At 36.4% G+C, this 9,201-nt stretch overlaps 1 protein-coding gene across 8 annotated transcripts in view; it reads left to right on the forward strand.

The window, feature by feature from the left end:
* LOC137645716 (transformer-2 protein homolog beta-like) overlaps positions 1–9,201 on the forward strand; it is a 234,101-nt gene that overhangs the window by 118,845 nt on the left and 106,055 nt on the right. The gene's annotated exons all lie outside the window — the stretch shown is intronic.

Genomic DNA, 9,201 nt, shown 5'->3' on the forward strand with positions numbered 1-9,201 from the left:
ATATATATATATATATAAATATATATATATATATATATATATACAGTGAACCCTCGTTTATCGCGGTAGATAGGTTCCAGACCTGGCCGCGATAGGTGAAAATCCGCGAAGTAGTGACACCATATTTACCTATTTATTTAACATGTATATTCAGACTTTTAAAACCTTCCCTTGTACGTAGTACTGTTAACAAACTACCCTTTAATGTACAGAACACTTAATGCATGTACTAACGTACCCTAAACTAAAACAGGCACAAATATTAAGGGCGACTTTATATCATGCGTTTCCTAAACACGCCAAAAAGCACGATAAAAAATGGCAACCAATGTTTTGTTTACGTTTATCTCTGATTATAATGAAGAAACAAACGCACTTACACATCTGTGTATAGGTTAGTTTCTGCATCGATTATATTGATTATTCAGTACAGTATGTTGATTTGGTTATTACTAATGTTTTACTTAATTTTTCTTAGGACTTCCAAATGAAAATGTTTTTCTTTATGACGCCGCCTGAAACGACGGCGTCATAAAGTACGCTCAGTAAACAAACTAAGTAATTTAACGCGCATGATGAAAGTGATAAATAATGATATTACAGTAAAAGCTTTAATAAAATATGTTATTACAAATATTATTTACCGTATCTATATAAAATCATACATACGTAGCAAAGCAGGAAAACAATCTAAGAGAGAGAGAGAGAGAGAGAGAGAGAGAGAGAGAGAGAGTTGTTTTACATACGTAAATGTAAATTTTAAACAAAAAAAAAAATAGCCCCATTTCATATAAAATAGATTACAAATATTTTACTTTATCATATTACAGTAGTCTGTATAATACTGTAAAGTTCAGTACAGTATGTTGTTGTTAAAGTCGTGGCGATGAAATTCTCACGAAACAAAAACACGCCATTTGAGTACAACAGCTGATTCTCTCTCTCTCTCTCTCTCTCTCTCTCTCTCTCTCTCTCTCTCTCTCGTGTTATACAATACTTACATTTAGATGAAGAAACTAAAATTAGTTTTTTTAGTGTCAATTAAATACGAAACGAAATAATTAGGCCGAGTCTACATCCATTTCAATCATAGCTAAAAATACGGCATCCGATTTCATCAGCAAACCACTATTTTTTGGGAAATATCATTTTATTCTAGAAAATTGCCACTCTTTAAATAGTTAATTGCACATTAAGAAAGCGTGTACTTTTGTTTTTAAATTTCGGGTTTGTTTTAAAAATCGAGTAGTGTTGACTTCTTTTTTTTTTTTACTTTTGGCTGTGATTAGATCAGCTGTCATCTAGCTGCCGCTCTTGAGTGTGTACGAATACACTAACAAAGTATCATTTATACCATTTCTTAACTTATTCAAACCGTCTACAGTATACAGTTGATATTACATAAGCACCAATGTGTTATAACCTATCAAATTTTTTTGTTTATTACATTTAAAACCCCCCCCTATCTCTCTCTCTCTCTCTCTCTCTCTCTCTCTCTCTCTCTCTCTCTCTGTGGGCTACTTTTCACTACCTCCCATTCCTTACCTCTCTCTATCTCTCTAACAAATGATATCTTTGTTGCTCCTCAAAGTTTCATTTATATTGAAAATCAATCACGATTCAATTTTCCTTACTTTCTCCAATCTCGCACCATCGGTCACATCGCGGTATTTTCGATATTTCTGGAAAATCCGTGATATATGTATATACATGGGTTATGAAAAAAATCCGCGAAGTGGTGAATCCGCGATGGTCGAACTGCGAAGTAGCGAGGGTTCACTGTATATATGTATACATATACATATATATATATATATATATATATATATATATATATATATATATATATATATATATATATATATATATATATATATATAAGTATATATATATATAAATATATATATATATAAATATATATAATATATATACTCGGGAAGATCAGATGGAGTTGGAAGAGAAGGGGTAGGAATGATGATAACACCAAGAACAGAAAAACCATTAACCGAGTGGAGAGCCGTGAATAGTAGATTGTTACTAGCCAAGTTCAAATCGATGCATTGAAATATGAGTATTATTGTTTGCTATGCCCCAACAAATAATTCCCCAGAAGAAAGTAAAAATGAAATACTATAAAGAACTGCAGAGCCTAATAGATGAGATCCCTAAGAGAGATATGAAAATTATGATTGGCGACTTCAATGCTAAAGTTGGAAGAAATAATCCGGGGATAGAGAATGTGTTGGATGTCGAGGATCTTGGCAAAGTTGCAAATGAAAATGGAGCACATTTCATAAGTTTCTGTTCAGCAAACAATCTTGTCATTGGAGGTACTCTCAACACAAGAGCATCCACAAGTATACATGGACTTCACCATGTGGCAATTACAAAAATCAGATAGATCACATTGCGATTAATAAACAGAGGAGGACTCTGAGAAATGTAAAAAGCTATAGAAGTGCATATATTGGCAGTGATCACCAGCCCTCATTGCCACACTAAAATTAAAACTTAAAGCTCCCAACAGAAAGATAGATAGAATACCTAGGTTTGATACAACCAAGTTTTTAGAAGAAAAGCTCAGATAAACATTTGCAATTTTAGAGACTAAGAAACGAAGAACAGACAATTAATGAAGAATACTGTGATATTAAGAACATATATCAGTCAGCTGGTAGTGAAGTCTTGGGACTCGCAGTTACAAGGAGAAAGTCTTGGATATCAAATAATACTTAGGATACTATAAAAAGGAGACAAAGACAGAAATTGATTGTTGAAAGTTTTCGAGGAAGTGATGAAAATTACAAAGTAGAGCATGCTAAGTATGCCAGTATTGATAGTGAGGTCAAAAGAGAAGCCAGGAATGAATGAAGAGAATATTTATAAGTAAACCAGATGAGGCTGACTATGCTATGCTATGAATTCAGGAACTGGCTTTGTTTTAAGAATTGCTCTTAGAATTATTAATGAAATGTCGACTGGGTCAAAGAAACAGCATATTCTTATCAAAAAGAGATGGCTCTGTTATAGCCACAGGAGATGAAGAAAGATAACGTTGGGTGCAACACTTAGTGAGGTTATGAATATGCGATATAAAGTGAATAATTTGATTGATATACCTGAGGCTGATTAAGACCTTGATGTGCCCATGAATGAATTCAGTGTGTTTGAAGTCGAAGCTATCCTAAAAGAAAAAAAACTAGAGATGGAAAGCCACGGGATACGATGGAATAACTGCCAAAGTGATATTGGCCGAAAATGAAGACTCCCAGACTACTTACAAGATTATTTTGTAGAATGTGGCATGAAGAGGCAAAACCTGGTGAATGGGAGTTAGGAGTGTTGGTGAAACTAGCAAAAATGGGAGACCTGACTGGTTGCAATAAGTACAGAGGCATAACACTTACATCAGTTATGAAAATATATACCTGTGGTATGCTTATTTGAAAGAGACTGGAAAGTAAGATTGATGAAAAGCTAAGAGATGAACAAGAAGGATTTAGAAAAGGTAGGAGTTGCACTTACCAAATTTTCATTTTAAGACATGTACAACAATGCTTAGAATATAGAAATCCCATGTTGGTGGCATTTGTGGACTATGAAAAAGCCAATTTTGTGGAGTCCTGTGTCATGGAATTCCTCTTAAATATGTAAATTTAATTAAGTTTGTTCATGAGGATAAGTGCCAAGTTATTGTCAATGGAGTTTTATCATATGAATAACAGTGAATAGCGGAGTACTCCAAGGGAATGTGTTGTCACCTATGTTGTTTATCCTCGTGGATTTTGTAATGCGTAGAACAGTCAGAGATGGTGGAGAAGGATTCGACTGGATTGGTGATAGGAATTGGGGGCTATAAAAGTGGCCAACCTTTTACCAAATATGTGCAGGACCTGTTAAAGAAGAGTTATCCGTTGCAAGAATTCTATGAAGTTTCAAGGTCGTCTATTCCGAGTACCAAAGAACGATTTGATTATTCCTCGTACTATTCCCGACCTATCCCATCTAAACCTGTTCGTCCAGTGCGACAAGTTCCGGATGCTGACTATTTCGCAGATATGGACCCTACTACCCCGGGGGCTTACACCGTCTCTATAGATCTTACCGACGCTTATTGGCATCTTCCAATAGGTTGACGTTTCTCCCCCTACCTTAGTTTCAGACTGGAGAGAAGGGCTTATGTATTCAGAGCTATGCCATTCGGGCTCAACATAGCTCCGAGGATTTTCACAAAGGTTATAGACGAAGTCGTTCAACAATTAAGGGAAAGAGACCTTCAAGTAGTGGCATACCTGGACTACTGGCTTGTGTGGGCTCCCTCAGCAAGGGAATGCACAGAAACAACATATCACGTTGTCAAATTCCTACAATATCTAGGATTCCAAATAAACTTCAAAAGTGTAAGGTGGTTGGTCTCGGAGATTCAGGCAATTCCTCATTAATATTTTGGAGGCCATGGCAGTCTTCTTATCCCTAAAAAGGCTACAATTGATGAACAATATTCACATCCGGCTAGTACTAGACAGTAACAGGCAAGGGACAAGATCTCCCCAAATAAATCATATAATGATCGCCATTTTTTTGTTGGCTCAGAGGAAGAGGTGGCATCTGTCAGCCTCTCACCTTCACGGAGTTCAAAATGTGATGGCAGACTCCATATTTCGGACACGTCCGCTAGAGACGGAATGGTCTCTAGACGAAAAATCATTCTCTTTCGTGCAGGTTTTAGTCCCGGGTCTTCAAGTAGATCTGTTTGCAATGAGTCTCAACAAGAAACTTCCCAATTATGTGGCACCAAATATGGACCTAGCGGCAGTGGACATGGATTGGAATCGGTGGGAGAAGATTTGTATGTTCCCACCTTTCAATCTTCTCATGAAAGCGTTGGACAAGCTTTGATTGTTGGGGGACAGCAGCCCTGGTTGCTCCTGTATGGGCGAAGAGAAACTGATATCCGTTAGTGACAGATGAACCCCAGGTTGGTGCCTCTACTCAACCCAAGTCTGTCCCAAGAAGTACAGAGGAAGACTGTCTGCGCTTCAAATTGGAAAACAAAAGCCCTTCATCTCATGATTTTTTCGCATTAGCCCTAGAAAAGAGGTTCAAAATTCAACGAGACAAATTGGCATTTGCAGAAAATTATACTTCCACTACTTTGAATCAGTATGAAACTTCGTGGAAGAAATGGGGTCGATATGTGAAAGATGAAAGTCCACCTTCTATCACTATGGATTTTTGTTTAGGATTTCCAATCGACTTAACGCGAAAGGTTTAGCATCCTCCACGATTTTGTCGTACAAGTCGGCGCTAGTTAGGCTCATTTTATATGCCTTTGACATAGATTTTAACTTGCACCTTTTCAACAAGATTCTGAAAGCTTGTGCAAGGTTGAGACCAGCGGCTCCTCCGAAACCGATCTGCTGGTCGTTGGATAAAGTTTTACAATTAGCTTTGGAGATTTTAGTAGGTCTCAAAGTTTAAAATATAATTTTGTATGAACTGTTCTCCACCAACCAAAACTTGTCTAGTGTTTTTTAATTGGCCAACAGAAGAGTGGTGATGATGGTTTTGTGTTTCTCCAAATGACAACCATGTTATCAGGTCTTAGTAAGATGCACTTAGCTTGAGAGGAACCCTGCTTGTTTTAAAAAAGACTGTTGTCTGCTGCAAGATTTCCCTCATTATTGTCTGAGAGGCTTTGTTTGTATATACTTTGTCCCGTGTTCCAGCTAAACCAACTTTACACTCCAAGTATAACTTATCAACTGCCAAGTTTTCAAGCTTCTCATAATTGGCAATCCTCATAATTCTTTTAATGTTTAATCAAAGCCTGGAAATCTACTTCTGCTCTGTAATATGAAATGTTCCATTCAGAAGCTGGTGTTGGCAAGTAGACCTCTTTTGCTTCCCAGATCAAATTGTAGGCTGGATAAAGTTTTCTGTATCTTTCAGTAGCACCTGATCTTAGGAGTTGATAACTTCGGTTACTTAATGACCAATCAAATATTACCTAAGCCAGTGCTTCTTCTGGAGAGTACTCAGTTTTATTACCCAAAGTTGTTTTTAATGATATATATGAAAGTTGTTCAGCAAAACTTTTGTATTGTATTATTTACAAAAGCTGAGATGTAACATGAAACATCCTTCCTGGTGAAGTAAGAAGTAGCTGCTCTGACTTAGGTTTCTTGGTTTTTTCTGTGGACGGCCAGGACCTGTACGAGTACTTTTTTTCTGTTCATATGCAGTACAGTATTAGACAACCAATCAAGTATATTTTTTTGTAAACTTAATCTTGCTCCTATTATACAGCTAACCATTTAGGCTTAAAGTATTTAAGAAATTTAACTGTTATTGACAAAAATGAAGTAAATACAGAAACCTCCCTTCATATACCTCCTTAGCCAGTTGTCGTGCACTCGCTGCCAAGTGGTGGCAATCTAGTGGTATTCTAAAGCTCTCGCAATAAATCTTATGGGAGTCCGCACTAGTCACGATTATTCGTAAGGTTAATCCCATACTAAACGCAGTAGGCGGCGACTCTCGTTTAACCTGCTCTCCAACAGTCTTCCAGATCCAAGAATAAGCAAGCGGAAATCTAGAGGGAAGCATGCAAGAGGTCTTTTTAACATTATCTTTGTTTGTAGTATTTCGGTATTTGGGCAACAAAATCATTATCTAAATAGTTTTATTACAAAATATCAGCAAAATAGGATAAGTTAAATGAATACTGCATAAACAATGAATGTATCCTAGCATCGTCTGCTAGGATGCAGTTAAATGGCATGTTTGCCTGTAGATGGCGTTTGCGAGTCATCAGCATCAGCTGATCAAACTAAACAAATATCTAGTTACCTTAATTAAACAATTTAGGATAAAATAGATTTACCTTTATTACATATGAATGAAAATTTTAGGCTTTTATGTATTTACAATTAATTTCATATCAATAAGTATACAGTGAACCCTCGTTTATCGCGGTAGATAGGTTCCAAACCCGGCCGCGATAGCTGAAAATCCGCGAAGTAGGGACACCATATTTACGTATTTAATTAACATGTATATTCAGACTTTTAAAACCTTCCCTTTACGTAGTACTGGTAACAAACTACACTTTAATGTACAGAACACTTAATGCATGTACTACAGTACCTTAAACTAAAACAGGCACAAATATTAAAGGCGATTTTATATCATGCGTTTCCTAAACATGCCAAAAAGCACGATAAAAAAGGACAACCAATGTTTTGCTTACGTTTATCTCTGATCATAATGAAGAAACAGACGTATTTACACATCTGTGTATAGGTTAGTTTTTGCATCGACAGCAATCTTACCAAGTATTGATTATATGTTGATTTTGTTATTACCAATGTTTTACTTAATTTTTCTTAGGACTTCCAAATAAATGAAATGAATGCCATTTATATAATGTTTTTCTTTATGACGCCGCCTGAAACGGAAACCTTCCATTTGTTTACTGTACGCTCCATCTTCGATCGTAATAAACAAACGAAGGCATTAAACGCGCATGATGAAAGTGATAAATAATGATATTAAAAGCTTTTTGTAAATATGTTATTACAAATATTATTTACCGTATCTATATAAAATCCTACATACGTAGCAAAGCAGGAAAACAATTTTTTTTCTTTTTTTTTTTTGGCGTTTAATCAACAATAACAAACTGCCGCTAATGACCAAATATAATTTACGATAATTCTAAACTGTTACTAAAGATGATTCTCCATTCCATATCCAAAATACTTTTCCTAACTTCAGTTATCAGTCAACTTGTACCCGCCTCAATTATGAAACCATCTAAAAAAAAAAAAAAAAAAAAAGGTAAGAGAAGAAGCAAGTACTAGGCCGATTTTTAAAGTTGTCGAACAATTAAGTTACCGCTATAACGTTCAATGTGACATAGTGCGAGATTGGAGAAAGTAAGGAAAATTGAATCATGATTGATTTTCAATATGAATGAAACTTTGTGAAGCAACAAAGATTTCATTTGTTAGTGAGATAGAGATAAGGAATGAGAGGTAATGAAAAGTAGCTCTCAGAGAGAGAGAGAGAGAGAGAGAGAGAGAGAGAGAGAGAGAGAGAGAGAGAGAGAGAGAGAGAGAGAGAGAGAGAGAGAGAGAGAGAGAGAGAGAGAGAGAGAGAGAGAGAGAGAGAGAGAGAGAGAGAGAGAGAGCCTTACCTCCTTATTGCCTTACCTCCTTATTGCCTTATTTTTTGTTTGGGTTCCCCCAGGTCCCTCAGTGTGAGGCACCTCGTATATCCACCAGAGAGTTGCTAATACATCTTCCGGTGTATTTTGCATCTTCCAGTCTTGGATGGTCTGGGATGCATCTTAGGTACTTATCGAGCTGATTTTTAAACGCATCTACGCTCACTCCTGATATGTTTCTTAGATGAGCTGGCAGCACATTAAATAGTCGCTGCATTATCGATGCTGGTGCGTAGTGGATTAATGTCCTGTGCGCCTTTCTCAGTTTACCTGGAATGCTTTTTGGCACTATTAATCTACCTCGGCTTGCTCTTTCTGATACTTTAAGCTCCATGATGTTTTCAGCAATTCCTTCTATTTGCTTCCATGCTTGTATTATCATGTAGCGTTCTCTTCTCCTTTCTAGACTGTATAGTTTTAAAAATTGCAGTCTTTCCCAGTAATCAAGGTCCTTAACTTCTTCTATTCTAGCAGTATAGGACCTTTGTACACTCTCTATTTGCGCAATATCCTTTGGTAGTGTGGGTACCATATCACATTGCAGTACTCGAGTGTACTACGCACATAAGTTTTGTAAAGCATAATCATGTGTTCAGCTTTTCTTGTTTTAAAGTGTCTGAATAACATTCCCATTTTTGCTTTACATTTAGCCAACAGTGTTGCTATTTGGTCGTTGCATAACATATTCCTATTTAAAATTACACCAAGGTCTTTGATTGCTTCCTTGTTTGTGATTGTCTCATTATTAGGTCCCTTGTATGCATACACCATTCCTTCTCTGTTTCCATAATTTATTGATTCGAATTTATCGGAGTTAAATACCATCCTATTTATCTCCGCCCATTCATATATTTTGTTTAGATCTCTTTGTAGTGAGTTCCTATCTTCATCACAAGTAATTTCTCTACTTATTCTTGTGTCATCGGCGAAACTTCTCACTACGGAGTTTTCAACATCACAGTCTATGTCTG

Source organism: Palaemon carinicauda, chromosome 8 (genome assembly GCF_036898095.1).
Source record: "Palaemon carinicauda isolate YSFRI2023 chromosome 8, ASM3689809v2, whole genome shotgun sequence".
NCBI classification, from domain to species: domain Eukaryota; kingdom Metazoa; phylum Arthropoda; class Malacostraca; order Decapoda; family Palaemonidae; genus Palaemon; species Palaemon carinicauda.